At 40.1% G+C, this 15,542-nt stretch overlaps 7 non-coding genes across 7 annotated transcripts; all 7 read left to right on the top strand.

Annotated features, from left to right (window-relative positions):
• Window positions 1-1,626: 1,626 nt before the first annotated feature.
• Window positions 1,627-1,699, top strand: TRNAR-CCU (transfer RNA arginine (anticodon CCU)). Its single transcript has one exon. It is a non-coding gene; the product is annotated as a tRNA-Arg (tRNA).
• Window positions 1,700-3,904: 2,205 nt separating this feature from the next.
• On the top strand, window positions 3,905-3,977 carry TRNAR-CCU (transfer RNA arginine (anticodon CCU)). Its single transcript has one exon. It is a non-coding gene; the product is annotated as a tRNA-Arg (tRNA).
• Window positions 3,978-6,184: 2,207 nt separating this feature from the next.
• TRNAR-CCU (transfer RNA arginine (anticodon CCU)) lies at window positions 6,185-6,257 on the top strand. Its single transcript has one exon. It is a non-coding gene; the product is annotated as a tRNA-Arg (tRNA).
• A 2,207-nt stretch (window positions 6,258-8,464) lies between these two features.
• On the top strand, window positions 8,465-8,537 carry TRNAR-CCU (transfer RNA arginine (anticodon CCU)). The gene has a single exon. It is a non-coding gene; the product is annotated as a tRNA-Arg (tRNA).
• Window positions 8,538-10,742: 2,205 nt separating this feature from the next.
• Window positions 10,743-10,815, top strand: TRNAR-CCU (transfer RNA arginine (anticodon CCU)). Its single transcript has one exon. It is a non-coding gene; the product is annotated as a tRNA-Arg (tRNA).
• Window positions 10,816-13,021: 2,206 nt separating this feature from the next.
• TRNAR-CCU (transfer RNA arginine (anticodon CCU)) lies at window positions 13,022-13,094 on the top strand. Its single transcript has one exon. It is a non-coding gene; the product is annotated as a tRNA-Arg (tRNA).
• A 2,205-nt stretch (window positions 13,095-15,299) lies between these two features.
• On the top strand, window positions 15,300-15,372 carry TRNAR-CCU (transfer RNA arginine (anticodon CCU)). Its single transcript has one exon. It is a non-coding gene; the product is annotated as a tRNA-Arg (tRNA).
• The last annotated feature ends 170 nt before the right edge of the window (window positions 15,373-15,542 follow it).

The following is a 15,542-nucleotide window of genomic DNA, read 5'->3' as shown; positions in this document are numbered from 1 at the left end:
TGTCCTGTTTAACAACCTTTGGTTTCAACAAGGACATTAGAGAGATATTGGACACTGCCTGGGATGCTTGTCCTCTCTCTATTTTGAAAATTTGCCATGCCAACTAAGGGCCAAGGCAGACGTTTAGTTTTAGTCTTGCCCAACTCTAATTTTCCAAACCTAGAGCATACATTTGGCGCAGATTGTAATACTTTGTTAGTACTACCTGTTGTTCCCTTAAGAGTGCATATATTGTGAACAAACAAGATGTCCAAATTATATCGTAGGAGTCTGCCACACCAGGTCCTTCACTCGTAAGAACAGTGGGACTGAAGCATGATGGATTAACTAGTTCCCTTAAATGCAGCCATTTCAAACTTTAATCACCACTTCTGGGGACTCTTTAAAGGTGATATGAACTTCTTTTATACCTGAGTGGGAGCGACAAACATGTAGAATATGTGTCGTATTTTTAGAAAGTGTTTGTAGCTATTGGTTAACAGCACTCCTTTGCAACCCCGTTGGCCTAATGGGTAAGGCAGTCAAATACTCACAAAGGGATTGTGGGTTTGAGTTCTTTCTGGGGTGGAAGAAGATGTATTTTGGAGATGTTTATCTAGTTTCCTAAGAGTCTTCCTTCTTAACAACATTAGCACTGAAGCGTGCTGATAAAATAACCAACTCCAACAAACTTTACTCCGCCACCTGTTCAAGTACCACAGCAGAGCATTTTCTCCACTGCTAGGATAGGAATGGAGAAATGTGCTTGTTTTATGTCTGAGCAGAAAAGATATGTTTGAATGGATGTGTGGGATAAAACACACCCTGTCGTATGTTGTAAAGGTATTGCAAGTTGTGGAGTAGCTTAGTGATCACATAGAGGAAAGTGGGTGAAGACAGAGTTCCTCTGTGGGGTGAATGAACTCGGAGGTGACTTGCGTTATCCTTTTTATGTATGACAAAGGTACTTTATTTCTTACTGCACATTTCAATGCCATCACTCAAAAAAAACAAAAAATTCCTAGTCTTTTGTTGTTTCATATGGAAGATTATGTTTTCAGGCATGGAGAATGAAAGCAGAAGCTGTAGTGCTGAATTAGACGTTCTCACAAACCATGTAGTAATTTGTTCAAAAAAAGGCATGACATTTCTAAGTCATATTAAAAATGATGTGTAAATATGCAGATAGAGTCTATCTTTCCAGTAATGATCTACAGTGTGCAAAAAGGAAAACTTCTGCCATAAGTATCTCCTTTCTGCTAAGCACCGATCATTAAAAATCTCTCTATAAATATGTATATCAAAAGAAGGAAATGCTAGTTCGTGTTGATGTTGTTAGAACTGCAAGTGCAGTTGTATTCCTTGAGCTGCCATGATGTTTCCTGCTGGCTCGAGCAGTGGGCATTTTGTTGTGACAGGTGAAGGGAAGTTAGGAGAGTTTAGCGTCCGCATTGTGTTGTTCTCTCAGGTGAGGGTATATTAGATATTTGAATATTTGAAAGGACTTTAAAGAGAGTGGAGTTATCCATGGATTTCTTGTTGTGAATGTATTGTATAAGTGATTCCATAGACTTAAACTGCGGTAGAGACCACATGATAGGGAGTGGATCTTGTATTTGGAGGACAGGGGAGAGCAGTATCAGCATGGCCCCAGTGGCCTAATGGATAAGGCACTGGCCTCCTAAGCCAGGGATTGTGGGTTCAAGTCCCATCTGGGGTGAAACTCTATACATTCAGCGCTTGACTTTTACATTTTCAAAGCACAAACCACACAATTCAGCCCTTGCTTTACATAGACTTTGCAGCTATGGAACATCAATCTACCTTCAAAACACAAGTGCTGGAACTCAAAAACATTTGCCTACATATCCTACTCTTGGGCCCAGTCTGGAGAATGGGATTTCAACCCACCTTTCTGGCTAGACATTTTTTATGTCCTCCTTTGGATAGCACTCGCAGGCAGTCTCCCATTTAGCATTAAAACATGTACTTATTTCACCAATTGAATGTATAAACTGTTGAATAATTAAAAATACCATGTGAAACTGCTATGTTGATAAAGAAGTATTTCTCGAAAAAAGTGCAGCAGATGGGAAGACAGTGAACCCTATTTTATGCTAATATCGCTGGGCCCCTAGTCTTAGAAACCAAACTGAGTTTAGGGAGGGCAGGGTGGTGTTTCAATGATGGCAGTTAAATAGATTTTTCAAAACACCCGGGGTGTTGTTAGGCTGAGAAGTTGATGGGACACCTGTGAAAGGCAGCTTTACTTGTCTGCTTTAAGTTCATGTAGATTGTATGTCCTGTTTAACAACCTTTGGTTTCAACAAGGACATTAGAGAGATATTGGACACTGCCTGGGATGCTTGTCCTCTCTCTATTTTGAAAATTTGCCATGCCAACTAAGGGCCAAGGCAGACGTTTAGTTTTAGTCTTGCCCAACTCTAATTTTCCAAACCTAGAGCATACATTTGGCGCAGATTGTAATACTTTGTTAGTACTACCTGTTGTTCCCTTAAGAGTGCATACATTGTGAACAAACAAGATGGCCAAATTATATCGTAGGAGTCTGCCACACCAGGTCCTTCACTCGTAAGAACAGTGGGACTGAAGCATGATGGATTAACTAGTTCCCTTAAATGCAGCCATTTCAAACTTTAATCACCACTTCTGGGGACTCTTTAAAGGTGATATGAACTTCTTTTATACCTGAGTGGGAGCGACAAACATGTAGAATATGTGTCGTATTTTTAGAAAGTGTTTGTAGCTATTGGTTAACAGCACTCCTTTGCAACCCCGTTGGCCTAATGGGTAAGGCAGTCAAATACTCACAAAGGGATTGTGGGTTTGAGTTCTTTCTGGGGTGGAAGAAGATGTATTTTGGAGATGTTTATCTAGTTTCCTAAGAGTCTTCCTTCTTAACAACATTAGCACTGAAGCGTGCTGATAAAATAACCAATTCCAACAAACTTTACTCCGCCACCTGTTCAAGTACCACAGCAGAGCATTTTCTCCACTGCTAGGATAGGAATGGAGAAATGTGCTTGTTTTATGTCTGAGCAGAAAAGATATGTTTGAATGGATGTGTGGGATAAAACACACCCTGTCGTATGTTGTAAAGGTATTGCAAGTTGTGGAGTAGCTTAGTGATCACATAGAGGAAAGTGGGTGAAGACAGAGTTCCTCTGTGGGGTGAATGAACTCGGAGGTGACTTGCGTTATCCTTTTTATGTATGACAAAGGTACTTTATTTCTTACTGCACATTTCAATCCCATCACTCAAAAAAAACAAAAAATTCCTAGTCTTTTGTTGTTTCATATGGAAGATTATGTTTTCAGGCATGGAGAATGAAAGCAGAAGCTGTAGTGCCGAATTAGACGTTCTCACAAACCATGTAATAATTTGTTCAAAAAAAGGCATGACATTTCTGAGTCATATTAAAAATGATGTGTAAATATGCAGGTAGAGTCTATCTTTCCAGTAATGATCTACAGTGTGCAAAAAGGAAAACTTCTGCCATAAGTATCTCCTTTCTGCTAAGCACCGATCATTAAAAATCTCTCTATAAATATGTATATCAAAAGAAGGAAATGCTAGTTCGTGTTGATGTTGTTAGAACTGCAAGTGCTGTTGTATTCCTTGAGCTGCCATGATGTTTCCTGCTGGCTCGAGCAGTGGGCATTTTGTTGTGACAGGTGAAGGGAAGTTAGGAGAGTTTAGCGTCCGCATTGTGTTGTTCTCTCAGGTGAGGGTATATTAGATATTTGAATATTTGAAAGGACTTTAAAGAGAGGGGAGTTATCCATGGATTGCTTGTTGTGAATGTATTGTATAAGTGATTCCATAGACTTAAACTGCGGTAGAGACCCCATGATAGGGAGTGTATCTTGTATTTGGAGGACAGGGGAGAGCAGTATCAACATGGCCCCAGTGGCCTAATGGATAAGGCACTGGCCTCCTAAGCCAGGGATGGTGGGTTCAAGTCCCATCTGGGGTGAAACTCTGTACATTCAGCTCTTGACTTTTACATTTTCAAAGCACAAACCACACAATTCAGCCCTTGCTTTACGTAGACTTTGCAGCTATGGAACATCAATCTACCTTCAAAACACAAGTGCTGGAACTCAAAAACATTTGCCTACGGATCCTACTCTTGGGCCCAGTCTGGAGAATGGGATTTCAACACTGCTTTCTGGCTAGACATTTTTTATGTCCTCCTTTGGATAGCACTCGCAGGCAGTCTCCCATTTAGCACTAAAACATGTACTTATTTCACCACTTGAATGTATAAACTGTTGAATAATTAAAAATACCATATGAAACTGCTATGTTGATAAAGAAGTATTTCTCGAAAAAAGTGCAGCAGATGGGAAGACAGTGCACCCTATTTTATGCTACTATCGCTGGGCCCCTAGTCTTAGAAACCAAACTGAGTTTAGGGAGGGTAGGGTGGTGTTTCAATGATGGCAGTTAAATAGATTTTTCAAATCACCCGGGGTGTTGTTAGACTGAGAAGTTGATGGGACACCTGTGAAAGGCAGCTTTACTTGTCTGCTTTTAGTTGCTGTAGATTGTATGTCCTGTTTAACAACCTTTGGTTTCAACAAGGACATTAGAGAGATATTGGGACACTGCCTGGGATGCTTGTCCTCTCTCTATTTTGAAAATTTGCCATGCCAACTAAGGGCCAAGGCAGACATTTAGTTTTAGCCTTGCCCAACTCTAATTTTCCAAACCTAGAGCATACATTTGGCGCAGATTGTAATACTTTGTTAGTACTACCTGTTGTTCCCTTAAGAGTGCATATATTGCGAACAAACAAGATGGCCAAATTATATCGTAGGAGTCTGCCACACCAGGTCCTTCTCTCGTAAGAACATTGGGACTGAAGCATGATGGATTAACTAGTTCCCTTAAATGCAGCCATTTCAAACTTTAATCACCACAGCTGGGGACTCTTTAAAGGTGATATGAACTTCTTTTATACCTGAGTGGGAGCGATAAACATGTAGAATATGTGTCGTATTTTTAGAAAGTGTTTGTAGCTTTTGGTTAACAGCACTCCTGTGCAACCCCATTGGCCTAATGGGTAAGGCAGTCAAATACTCACAAAGGGATTGTGGGTTTGAGTTCTTTCTGGGGTGGAAGAAGATGTATTTTGGAGATGTTTATCTAGTTTCCTAAGGGTCTTCCTTCTTAACAACATTAGCACTGAAGCGTGCTGATAAAATAACCAATTCCAACAAACTTTACTCCGCCACCTGTTCAAGTACCACAGCAGAGCATTTTCTCCACTGCTAGGATAGGAATGGAGAAATGTGCTTGTTTTCTGTCTGAGCAGAAAAGATATATGTTTGAATGGATGTGTGGGATAAAACACACCCTGTCGTATGTTGTAAAGGTATTGCAAGTTGTGGAGTAGCTTAGTGATCACATAGAGGAAAGTGGGTGAAGACAGAATTCCTCTGTGGGGTGAATGAACTCGGAGGTGAATTGCGTTATCCTTTTTATTTATGACAAAGGTACTTTATTTCTTACTGCACATTTCAATGCCATCACTCAAAAAAAACAAAAAATTCCTAGTCTTTTGTTGGTTCATATGGAAGATTATGTTTTCAGTCATGGAGAATGAAAGCAGAAGCTGTATTATGAATTAGACGTTCTCACAAACCATGTAATAATTTGTTCAAAAAAAGGCATGACATTTCTGAGTCATGTTAAAAATGATGTGTAAATATGCAGATAGAGTCTATCTTTCCAGTAATGATCGACAGTGTGCAAAAAGTAAAACTTTTGCCATAAGTATCTCCTTTCTGCTAAGCACCGATCATTAAAAATCTCTCTATAAATATGTATATCAAAAGAAGGAAATGCTAGTTCGGGTTGATGTTGTTAGAACTGCAAGTGCAGTTGTATTCCTTGAGCTGCCATGATGTTTCCTGCTGGCTCGAGCAGTGGGCATTTTGTTGTGACATGTGAAGGGAAGTTAGGAGAGTTTAGCGTCGACATTGTGTTGTTCTCTCAGGTGAGGGTATATTAGATATTTGAATAGTTGTAAGGACTTTAAAGAGAGGGGAGTTATTCATGGATTGCTTGTTGTGAATGTATTGTATAAGTGATTCCATAGACTTAAACTGCGGTAGAGACCACATGGTAGGGAGTGGATCTTGTATTTGGAGGACAGGGGAGAGCAGTATCTACATGGCCCCAGTGGCCTAATAGATAAGGCACTGGCCTCCTAAGCCAGGGATTGTGGGTTCAAGTCCCATCTGGGGTGAAACTCTGTACATTCAGCGCTTGACTTTTACATTTTCAAAGCACAAACCACACAATTCAGCCCTTGCTTTACATAGACTTTGCAGCTATGGAACAACAATCTACCTTCAAAACACAAGTGCTGGAACTCAAAAACATTTGCCTACATATCCTACTCTTGGGCCCAGTCTGGAGAATGGGATTTCAACCCACCTTTCTGGCTAGACATTTTTTATGTCCTCCTTTGGATAGCACTCGCAGGCAGTCTCCCATTTAGCATTAAAACATGTACTTATTTCACCACTTGAATGTATAAACTGTTGAATAATTAAAAATACCATGTGAAACTGCTATGTTGATAAAGAAGTATTTCTCGAAAAAAGTGCAGCAGATGGGAAGACAGTGCACCCTATTTTATGCTAATATCGCTGGGCCCCTAGTCTTAGAAACCAAACTGAGTTTAGGGAGGGCAGGGTGGTGTTTCAATGATGGCAGTTAAATAGATTTTTCAAAACTCCCGGGGTGTTGTTAGACTGAGAAGTTGATGGGACACCTGTGAAAGGCAGCTTTACTTGTCTGCTTTTAGTTCATGTAGATTGTATGTCCTGTTTAACAACCTTTGGTTTCAACAAGGACATTAGAGAGATATTGGACACTGCCTGGGATGCTTGTCCTCTCTCTATTTTGAAAATTTGCCATGCCAACTAAGGGCCAAGGCAGACGTTTAGTTTTAGTCTTGCCCAACTCTAATTTTCCAAACCTAGAGCATACATTTGGCGCAGATTGTAATACTTTGTTAGTACTACCTGTTGTTCCCTTAAGAGTGCATATATTGTGAACAAACAAGATGGCCAAATTATATCGTAGGAGTCTGCCACACCAGGTCCTTCACTCGTAAGAACAGTGGGACTGAAGCATGATGGATTAACTAGTTCCGTTAAATGCAGCCATTTCAAACTTTAATCACCACTGCTGGGGACTCTTTAAAGGTGATATGAACTTCTTTTATACCTGAGTGGGAGCGACAAACATGTAGAATATGTTTCGTATTTTTAGAAAGTGTTTGTAGCTATTGGTTAACAGCACTCCTGTGCAACCCCATTGGCCTAATGGGTAAGGCAGTCAAATACTCACAAAGGGATTGTGGGTTTGAGTTCTTTCTGGGGTGGAAGAAGATGTATTTTGGAGATGTTTATCTAGTTTCCTAAGGGTCTTCCTTCTTAACAACATTAGCACTGAAGCGTGCTGATAAAATAACCAATTCCAACAAACTTTACTCCGCCACCTGTTCAAGTACCACAGCAGAGCATTTTCTCCACTGCTAGGATAGGAATGGAGAAATGTGCTTGTTTTATGTCTGAGCAGAAAAGATATATGTTTGAATGGATGTGTGGGATAAAACACACCCTGTCGTATGTTGTAAAGGTATTGCAAGTTGTGGAGTAACTTAGTGATCACATAGAGGAAAGTGGGTGAAGACAGAATTCCTCTGTGGGGTGAATGAACTCGGAGGTGACTTGCGTTATCCTTTTTATGTATGACAAAGGTACTTTATTTCTTACTGCACATTTCAATGCCATCACTCAAAAAAAAAAAAAAATTCCTAGTCTTTTGTTGGTTCATATGGAAGATTATGTTTTCAGGCATGGAGAATGAAAGCAGAAGCTGTAGTGCTGAATTAGACGTTCTCACAAACCATGTAATAATTTGTTCAAAAAAAGGCATGACATTTCTGAGTCATGTTAAAAATGATGTGTAAATATGCAGATAGAATCTATCTTTCCAGTAATGATCTACAGTGTGCAAAAAGTAAAAGTTTTGCCATAAGTATCTCCTTTCTGCTAAGCACCGATCATTAAAAATCTCTCTATAAATATGTATATCAAAAGAAGGAAATGCTAGTTCGGGTTGATGTTGTTAGAACTGCAAGTGCAGTTGTATTCCTTGAGCTGCCATGATGTTTCCTGCTGGCTCGAGCAGTGGGCATTTTGTTGTGACATGTGAAGGGATGTTAGGAGAGTTTAGCGTCGACATTGTGTTGTTCTCTCAGGTGAGGGTATATTAGATATTTGAATAGTTGTAAGGACTTTAAAGAGAGTGGAGTTATCCATGGATTGCTTGTTGTGAATGTATTGTATAAGTGATTCCATAGACTTAAACTGCGGTAGAGACCACATGATAGGGAGTGGATCTTGTATTTGGAGGACAGGGGAGAGCAGTATCAACATGGCCCCAGTGGCCTAATGGATAAGGCACTGGCCTCCTAAGCCAGGGATTGTGGGTTCAAGTCCCATCTGGGGTGAAACTCTGTACATTCAACGCTTGACTTTTACATTTTCAAAGCACAAACCACACAATTCAGCCCTTGCTTTACATAGACTTTGCAGCTATGGAACATCAATCTACCTTCAAAACACAAGTGCTGGAACTCAAAAACATTTGGTTACATATCCTACTCTTGGGCCCAGTCTGGAGAATGGGATTTCAACCCACCTTTCTGGCTAGACATTTTTTATGTCCTCCTTTGGATAGCACTCGCAGGCAGTCTCCCATTTAGCATTAAAACATTTACTTATTTCACCACTTGAATGTATAAACTGTTGAATAATTAAAAATACCATGTGAAACTGCTATGTTGATAAAGAAGTATTTCTCGAAAAAAGTGCAGCAGATGGGAAGACAGTGCACCCTATTTTATGCTAATATCGCTGGGCCCCTAGTCTTAGAAACCAAACTGAGTTTAGGGAGGGCAGGGTGGTGTTTCAATGATGGCAGTTAAATAGATTTTTCAAAACACCTGGGGTGTTGTTAGACTGAGAAGTTGATGGGACACCTGTGAAAGGCAGCTTTACTTGTCTGCTTTTAGTTCATGTAGATTGTATGTCCTGTTTAACAACCTTTGGTTTCAACAAGGACATTAGAGAGATATTGGACACTGCCTGGGATGCTTGTCCTCTCTCTATTTTGAAAATTTGCCATGCCAACTAAGGGCCAAGGCAGACGTTTAGTTTTAGTCTTGCCCAACTCTAATTTTCCAAACCTAGAGCATACATTTGGCGCAGATTGTAATACTTTGTTAGTACTACCTGTTGTTCCCTTAAGAGTGCATATATTGTGAACAAACAAGATGGCCAAATTATATCGTAGGAGTCTGCCACACCAGGTCCTTCACTCGTAAGAACAGTGGGACTGAAGCATGATGGATTAACTAGTTCCCTTAAATGCAGCCATTTCAAACTTTAATCACCACTTCTGGGGACTCTTTAAAGGTGATATGAACTTCTTTTATACCTGAGTGGGAGCGACAAACATGTAGAATATGTGTCGTATTTTTAGAAAGTGTTTGTAGCTATTGGTTAACAGCACTCCTTTGCAACCCCGTTGGCCTAATGGGTAAGGCAGTCAAATACTCACAAAGGGATTGTGGGTTTGAGTTCTTTCTGGGGTGGAAGAAGATGTATTTTGGAGATGTTTATCTAGTTTCCTAAGAGTCTTCCTTCTTAACAACATTAGCACTGAAGCGTGCTGATAAAATAACCAACTCCAACAAACTTTACTCCGCCACCTGTTCAAGTACCACAGCAGAGCATTTTCTCCACTGCTAGGATAGGAATGGAGAAATGTGCTTGTTTTATGTCTGAGCAGAAAAGATATGTTTGAATGGATGTGTGGGATAAAACACACCCTGTCGTATGTTATAAAGGTATTGCAAGTTGTGGAGTAGCTTAGTGATCACATAGAGGAAAGTGGGTGAAGACAGAGTTCCTCTGTGGGGTGAATGAACTCGGAGGTGACTTGCGTTATCCTTTTTATGTATGACAAAGGTACTTTATTTCTTACTGCACATTTCAATGCCATCACTCAAAAAAAACAAAAAATTCCTAGTCTTTTGTTGTTTCATATGGAAGATTATGTTTTCAGGCATGGAGAATGAAAGCAGAAGCTGTAGTGCTGAATTAGACGTTCTCACAAACCATGTAGTAATTTGTTCAAAAAAAGGCATGACATTTCTAAGTCATATTAAAAATGATGTGTAAATATGCAGATAGAGTCTATCTTTCCAGTAATGATCTACAGTGTGCAAAAAGGAAAACTTCTGCCATAAGTATCTCCTTTCTGCTAAGCACCGATCATTAAAAATCTCTCTATAAATATGTATATCAAAAGAAGGAAATGCTAGTTCGTGTTGATGTTGTTAGAACTGCAAGTGCAGTTGTATTCCTTGAGCTGCCATGATGTTTCCTGCTGGCTCGAGCAGTGGGCATTTTGTTGTGACAGGTGAAGGGAAGTTAGGAGAGTTTAGCGTCCGCATTGTGTTGTTCTCTCAGGTGAGGGTATATTAGATATTTGAATATTTGAAAGGACTTTAAAGAGAGGGGAGTTATCCATGGATTGCTTGTTGTGAATGTATTGTATAAGTGATTCCATAGACTTAAACTGCGGTAGAGACCCCATGATAGGGAGTGTATCTTGTATTTGGAGGACAGGGGAGAGCAGTATCAACATGGCCCCAGTGGCCTAATGGATAAGGCACTGGCCTCCTAAGCCAGGGATTGTGGGTTCAAGCCCCATCTGGGGTGAAACTCTGTACATTCAGCTCTTGACTTTTACATTTTCAAACCACAAACCACACAATTCAGCCCTTGCTTTACGTAGACTTTGCAGCTATGGAACATCAATCTACCTTCAAAACACAAGTGCTGGAACTCAAAAACATTTGCCTACGTATCCTACTCTTGGGCCCAGTCTGGAGAATGGGATTTCAACACTGCTTTCTGGCTAGACATTTTTTATGTCCTCCTTTGGATAGCACTCGCAGGCAGTCTCCCATTTAGCATTAAAACATGTACTTATTTCACCACTTGAATGTATAAACTGTTGAATAATTAAAAATACCATATGAAACTGCTATGTTGATAAAGAAGTATTTCTCGAAAAAAGTGCAGCAGATGGGAAGACAGTGCACCTATTTTATGCTACTATCGCTGGGCCCCTAGTCTTAGAAACCAAACTGAGTTTAGGGAGGGTAGGGTGGTGTTTCAATGATGGCAGTTAAATAGATTTTTCAAAACACCCGGGGTGTTGTTAGACTGAGAAGTTGATGGGACACCTGTGAAAGGCAGCTTTACTTGTCTGCTTTTAGTTGCTGTAGATTGTATGTCCTGTTTAACAACCTTTGGTTTCAACAAGGACATTAGAGAGATATTGGGACACTGCCTGGGATGCTTGTCCTCTCTCTATTTTGAAAATTTGCCATGCCAACTAAGGGCCAAGGCAGACATTTAGTTTTAGCCTTGCCCAACTCTAATTTTCCAAACCTAGAGCATACATTTGGCGCAGATTGTAATACTTTGTTAGTACTACCTGTTGTTCCCTTAAGAGTGCATATATTGTGAACAAACAAGATGGCCAAATTATATCGTAGGAGTCTGTCACACCAGGTCCTTCTCTCGTAAGAACATTGGGACTGAAGCATGATGGATTAACTAGTTCCCTTAAATGCAGCCATTTCAAACTTTAATCACCACAGCTGGGGACTCTTTAAAGGTGATATGAACTTCTTTTATACCTGAGTGGGAGCGACAAACATTTAGAATATGTGTCGTATTTTTAGAAAGTGTTTGTAGCTTTTGGTTAACAGCACTCCTGTGCAACCCCATTGGCCTAATGGGTAAGGCAGTCAAATACTCACAAAGGGATTGTGGGTTTGAGTTCTTTCTGGGGTGGAAGAAGATGTATTTTGGAGATGTTTATCTAGTTTCCTAAGGGTCTTCCTTCTTAACAACATTAGCACTGAAGCGTGCTGATAAAATAACCAATTCCAACAAACTTTACTCCGCCACCTGTTCAAGTACCACAGCAGAGCATTTTCTCCACTGCTAGGATAGGAATGGAGAAATGTGCTTGTTTTCTGTCTGAGCAGAAAAGATATATGTTTGAATGGATGTGTGGGATAAAACACACCCTGTCGTATGTTGTAAAGGTATTGCAAGTTGTGGAGTAGCTTAGTGATCACATAGAGGAAAGTGGGTGAAGACAGAATTCCTCTGTGGGGTGCATGAACTCGGAGGTGACTTGCGTTATCCTTTTTATGTATGACAAAGGTACTTTATTTCTTACTGCACATTTCAATGCCATCACTCAAAAAAAACAAAAAATTCCTAGTCTTTTGTTGGTTCATATGGAAGATTATGTTTTCAGGCATGGAGAATGAAAGCAGAAGCTGTATTATGAATTAGACGTTCTCACAAACCATGTAATAATTTGTTCAAAAAAAGGCATGACATTTCTGAGTCATGTTAAAAATGATGTGTAAATATGCAGATAGAGTCTATCTTTCCAGTAATGATCGACAGTGTGCAAAAAGTAAAACTTTTGCCATAAGTATCTCCTTTCTGCTAAGCACCGATCATTAAAAATCTCTCTATAAATATGTATATCAAAAGAAGGAAATGCTAGTTCGGGTTGATGTTGTTAGAACTGCAAGTGCAGTTGTATTCCTTGAGCTGCCATGATGTTTCCTGCTGGCTCGAGCAGTGGGCATTTTGTTGTGACATGTGAAGGGAAGTTAGGAGAGTTTAGCGTCGACATTGTGTTGTTCTCTCAGGTGAGGGTATATTAGATATTTGAATAGTTGTAAGGACTTTAAAGAGAGGGGAGTTATCCATGGATTGCTTGTTGTGAATGTATTGTATAAGTGATTCCATAGACTTAAACTGCGGTAGAGACCACATGATAGGGAGTGGATCTTGTATTTGGAGGACAGGGGAGAGCAGTATCAACATGGCCCCAGTGGCCTAATGGATAAGGCACTGGCCTCCTAAGCCAGGGATTGTGGGTTCAAGTCCCATCTGGGGTGAAACTCTGTACATTCAGCGCTTGACTTTTACATTTTCAAAGCACAAACCACACAATTCAGCCCTTGCTTTACATAGACTTTGCAGCTATGGAACATCAATCTACCTTCAAAACACAAGTGCTGGAACTCAAAAACATTTGGTTACATATCCTACTCTTGGGCCCAGTCTGGAGAATGGGATTTCAACCCACCTTTCTGGCTAGACATTTTTTATGTCCTCCTTTGGATAGCACTCGCAGGCAGTCTCCCATTTAGCATTAAAACATTTACTTATTTCACCACTTGAATGTATAAACTGTTGAATAATTAAAAATACCATGTGAAACTGCTATGTTGATAAAGAAGTATTTCTCGAAAAAAGTGCAGCAGATGGGAAGACAGTGCACCCTATTTTATGCTAATATCGCTGGGCCCCTAGTCTTAGAAACCAAACTGAGTTTAGGGAGGGCAGGGTGGTGTTTCAATGATGGCAGTTAAATAAATTTTTCAAAACACCTGGGGTGTTGTTAGACTGAGAAGTTGATGGGACACCTGTGAAAGGCAGCTTTACTTGTCTGCTTTTAGTTCATGTAGATTGTATGTCCTGTTTAACAACCTTTGGTTTCAACAAGGACATTAGAGAGATATTGGACACTGCCTGGGATGCTTGTCCTCTCTCTATTTTGAAAATTTGCCATGCCAACTAAGGGCCAAGGCAGACGTTTAGTTTTAGTCTTGCCCAACTCTAATTTTCCAAACCTAGAGCATACATTTGGCGCAGATTGTAATACTTTGTTAGTACTACCTGTTGTTCCCTTAAGAGTGCATATATTGTGAACAAACAAGATGGCTAAATTATATCGTAGGAGTCTGCCACACCAGGTCCTTCAGTCGTAAGAACAGTGGGACTGAAGCATGATGGATTAACTAGTTCCCTTAAATGCAGCCATTTCAAACTTTAATCACCACTTCTGGGGACTCTTTAAAGGTGATATGAACTTCTTTTATACCTGAGTGGGAGCGACAAACATGTAGAATATGTGTCGTATTTTTAGAAAGTGTTTGTAGCTATTGGTTAACAGCACTCCTTTGCAACCCCGTTGGCCTAATGGGTAAGGCAGTCAAATACTCACAAAGGGATTGTGGGTTTGAGTTCTTTCTGGGGTGGAAGAAGATGTATTTTGGAGATGTTTATCTAGTTTCCTAAGAGTCTTCCTTCTTAACAACATTAGCACTGAAGCGTGCTGATAAAATAACCAACTCCAACAAACTTTACTCCGCCACCTGTTCAAGTACCACAGCAGAGCATTTTCTCCACTGCTAGGATAGGAATGGAGAAATGTGCTTGTTTTATGTCTGAGCAGAAAAGATATGTTTGAATGGATGTGTGGGATAAAACACACCCTGTCGTATGTTATAAAGGTATTGCAAGTTGTGGAGTAGCTTAGTGATCACATAGAGGAAAGTGGGTGAAGACAGAGTTCCTCTGTGGGGTGAATGAACTCGGAGGTGACTTGCGTTATCCTTTTTATGTATGACAAAGGTACTTTATTTCTTACTGCACATTTCAATGCCATCACTCAAAAAAAACAAAAAATTCCTAGTCTTTTGTTGTTTCATATGGAAGATTATGTTTTCAGGCATGGAGAATGAAAGCAGAAGCTGTAGTGCTGAATTAGACGTTCTCACAAACCATGTAGTAATTTGTTCAAAAAAAGGCATGACATTTCTAAGTCATATTAAAAATGATGTGTAAATATGCAGATAGAGTCTATCTTTCCAGTAATGATCTACAGTGTGCAAAAAGGAAAACTTCTGCCATAAGTATCTCCTTTCTGCTAAGCACCGATCATTAAAAATCTCTCTATAAATATGTATATCAAAAGAAGGAAATGCTAGTTCGTGTTGATGTTGTTAGAACTGCAAGTGCAGTTGTATTCCTTGAGCTGCCATGATGTTTCCTGCTGGCTCGAGCAGTGGGCATTTTGTTGTGACAGGTGAAGGGAAGTTAGGAGAGTTTAGCGTCCGCATTGTGTTGTTCTCTCAGGTGAGGGTATATTAGATATTTGAATATTTGAAAGGACTTTAAAGAGAGGGGAGTTATCCATGGATTGCTTGTTGTGAATGTATTGTATAAGTGATTCCATAGACTTAAACTGCGGTAGAGACCCCATGATAGGGAGTGTATCTTGTATTTGGAGGACAGGGGAGAGCAGTATCAACATGGCCCCAGTGGCCTAATGGATAAGGCACTGGCCTCCTAAGCCAGGGATTGTGGGTTCAAGCCCCATCTGGGGTGAAACTCTGTACATTCAGCTCTTGACTTTTACATTTTCAAACCACAAACCACACAATTCAGCCCTTGCTTTACGTAGACTTTGCAGCTATGGAACATCAATCTACCTTCAAAACACAAGTGCTGGAACTCAAAAACATTTGCCTACGTATCCTACTCTTGGGCCCAGTCTG

This window comes from Pleurodeles waltl, chromosome 7 (genome assembly GCF_031143425.1).
Source record: "Pleurodeles waltl isolate 20211129_DDA chromosome 7, aPleWal1.hap1.20221129, whole genome shotgun sequence".
Taxonomy (NCBI): domain Eukaryota; kingdom Metazoa; phylum Chordata; class Amphibia; order Caudata; family Salamandridae; genus Pleurodeles; species Pleurodeles waltl.
The sequence above is the reverse complement of the archived record's forward strand: the minus strand, read 5'-3'. Positions and strand labels throughout refer to the sequence as shown.